Genomic DNA, 3558 nt, shown 5'->3' with positions numbered 1-3558 from the left:
ATGTATGGTTTAAATAGAAAAAAAGTAGTCCTACTACCAAAATAAGAAAATAAAAGAAACATGCATAAAATAATTAACATAAATAGTAGTAGTGGTGGTGCCGGTAGGGAGGGAAAGTCTGATTTGGTGGGCTGGTTTTGCCACAAATCTGTCTAATGGTTTTTGGAAACCACTTCAAATCTGTTTTTCAAATAATCTAGAAATGTGTCTTTTTTATCGGGTTCATTCCAAAAAAGCACATACGTTTTTTTTTTCAATTGCTAAACACACACCTTAGATGACCATAATAAAGCTAGATAGAATCGATTTCACGTTTCTCATCTTCACTGACACATAAAAGAGGGGATAAAAATTCCGGCGCAACAATGTAATGTAAACCCTCTCACATCATAAAGATCTATCAACGACAATGTTGAAGTTGGTAGTCATTCCACAAGAGGTATGTAACTTCATTTCTTATCATTTTTCCCTCACGACCCTCTTCTGCTCTGTTAGATGGGGTGTCAACAGGATCATCATCTTTAACAGTTTCCCTACTCAAATCAGCATCCACTTCATCCAATAGATTATCATCTGGCATCACTCTCCTAATGTGATTATGCACCATACAACAAGCTAAAACAATGTCAATCTACCTCTCATATGAGTATGTTGTGTTGCGCATAATATGCCAAAACGCTTCTTTAGAACACCAAGTGTCTGTTCAATGACATTCCGTAACGATGAGTGCCTTTGATTGAATAACTCTTTTGGTGAATTAGGTACTCGATCTCTAATATCATTTAGATGATATTGTAACCCACGATATGGAATAATGAAATGCTTAAGAAGAGGAAAATCAGCATTTGCAAGATAATATCTCCCTACAAGAATTAAAAAAAAAAAAAAAATGTGTAAGTAGAGTTGTGGATGCAATTTTCATGACATATGTAGTTTTTTTTTTTTTTTTTTTGAACCGTAATTACACAAGATTTGGAAATCTACCTGTAGGGCAAACAATCTCATGCTCCATAGAAATAGCTTATGCTAATACTCTAGAATCTGAAGCAGAACCCTCCCATCTAGGTATACAAATGTGAATCGTAAATCAAAATCACATGCAGCCAATACATTTTGTGATGGCCATTGCTTTCGTCCCCTAAACCTACCCTCATGTGTAGGGGCAACTGATAATGAGATATGAGTTCCATCAATAGCTCCAATACAATCCTACATGGAAATAATTTTTTTTTTATTTGTATGAAAATATTATGTAGGAAATATTACCCTATTCACTTATTTCAGTGGAAGCACAATTTACCTTGAAGTAAGGCATCCATTTGTGGTTGCTTACAATATAGATCGGTGTTTCATTCTTTGGTGGACGAATAAAAAGATCTTGAATGTCAAGAAGTTCATTGAGCACTAATCAAAAACACCGACTTACAGTCTCACTGAATAGCTCATAGGTGTGTACAATGGCTTGGTTTCTCTCATTGTGTCCCAAAATGTGCAAGAACATAGCTATTTGTTCCTCTACGTTGCAATGCTTGGTGTCATTTAATCTACCAGTTCCTCTAAAAATATGAACGAACCGATGAAAGCAATTATCTGTCATTCGAAATATGTCTATACAACTTTGGCCTACTATCACATTATACTTAAAGTTTCTGACTTTGAAATACAAATTCCTAGGGGGTCTTTTTCATGGTATTTCTCAAAATGAGGACCTATGATAGCAAGTTCAGCAATAATAGTCATGGTAGCTACCAATGCACATGCCATCATCCATTCAAGAGTGATCATCATCCATTCAACAGTTTTTTGTTGATGATTCATCTGTACATTATATATATATATATATATAATATTTTGATTTTAGTAACATGTGAGCACACATAATAGGAGGAATAAATTAATTTATAAACAAATATATCATTTAATAATTAGATTCATAATTACTTGAACAAGGAATATAAATGTTGTAAACTTATTTCCTATTAAGGGCCGCGACTTAAATTTTTATTCATATAAACAAAATTCTATTAGGTTTTATCATTTCGAAATGAAACACGAGATGCCAATGATAGAAGTGAAAGAATCAAATCATCAACTATGACGAGAGTTCTTTTACTTACCTTCAAGAAGTAAAATGCCTTTGTTTCACACAAGTCTTTCGTAAAGTGCAACCTACAATAATTATTAAAGTAAGATCATGGTTTAGATAATGCATTAAAAATAGTCCAAACAATTCTAAAAGTGATAATAAAGGCCATCGTTATTCCATTTTCTTGAGGCAAATGATCTTCCAAAAACAACGATTCACGTAAGTGCTCAAAACGGATCGTTTTCATTTTGTTAGATTTCCATCATCAATGGGTACTTTTGTAGGCAAATATCAATTGTACTGGGGTTTTGCTTTAATTGTGAGGAGTGGATATAGGCCTGAATACTGTGATGAAATTTTGGACAAATTCAAAATTTTAATTGTCATTCTCCAATGAAAAGGGCCATTGGGTGACTACCAACTCAAATGATCAACCAAACTGATTTTGTATCTTCTAAAGGAATACCAACCTTGCATACTACAGCCAAGATATCATGCATGTGTCTACACAACCATGAAAAATAAATGAAAATAACCTACTCTAACCCCCAAGGAAGAACTTAGCAGTCAAAAGAAACCCCTAAACAATAAATAAATAAATAAAATAATAAATAGACATGAGGGTCTATAAAAGAGCTTTTCAGAACAAGCTTTGTTGCTTCATTGCCTAGATTTTTCTCTCCCTTGTCTACCCTTCAACAACAAAGCTCCATCTAAGACATCTCTCCTCTCATTTATAGAACATAGCAAAGGGATGGCAAATCTCTAATCCTACTTCATAGCAATATTAACAAGAAACCATTTTTTCAGGCCATGGAATTAAATATGTAAAAAAAAAAAAACCTCTTTTTCTCTCTTTTTAATTTCATAAGCTTACCATGACCTACTTAATGGAGAATCAGTAGTACTTTTGGGAAAATTAAAAAAAAAAATGTATAGAATTCCTAATTCAAAAGGGATTACAAATTTTGCAAGAGAATATAAAACCTAATTTGTGAAAATAGTAATCAAATTGGATGATATCAAGAAAATATTAAACCTAAAATAAACAAAGGGATATGTAAGATTGTAATGAACGCAGACTGTGAGAGAGGAAGAGAGAGAGAGAGAGAGAGTTGGAGGCAAGAGAGGTACCTATGACGTCTTTGCAATGCAGTCTTATGTTGATTGATAGAGATCAGTTTCTTCACCTGGAGAGGGGGGACAGAGTTGGAGAAAGAGCAAAATAGCAAAGTTTTCTCCTCTATACAACTTATCTTATCCTCGTAGGAGGAAAAAAAAATGGTGGCGAGTGAAAATTTCATAGAATTCAAGACAAATTTGAAATTCAAATTTAAGAATCTTCTTATCCGTATGTTAACCAAGCACAACGATATTTAAAAGGGGGGAGAAAACCATGCAGGAATCTGTATGGTTTTTTTTTTTCTTTTCTGTGTTACCAAGCACAGCCTTAAGGTTCTTTTTTTTTTTTT

General features: G+C 33.4%; 1 long non-coding RNA gene across 1 annotated transcript; it reads right to left on the bottom strand.

The window, feature by feature from the left end:
• Nucleotides 1-352: 352 nt before the first annotated feature.
• LOC122057157 lies at nucleotides 353-3468 on the bottom strand. Its single transcript, XR_006133466.1, has 3 exons — nucleotides 3221-3468; nucleotides 2118-2169; nucleotides 353-863 (listed from the first exon to the last, which is right to left on the bottom strand). It is a non-coding gene; the product is annotated as an uncharacterized LOC122057157 (long non-coding RNA).
• Between the last annotated feature and the right edge of the window lie 90 nt (nucleotides 3469-3558).

The sequence above is a fragment of the Macadamia integrifolia genome, chromosome 12, assembly GCF_013358625.1.
Source record: "Macadamia integrifolia cultivar HAES 741 chromosome 12, SCU_Mint_v3, whole genome shotgun sequence".
NCBI classification, from domain to species: Eukaryota; Viridiplantae; Streptophyta; class Magnoliopsida; order Proteales; family Proteaceae; genus Macadamia; species Macadamia integrifolia.
This window is presented reverse-complemented; position numbering and strand designations above follow the sequence as displayed.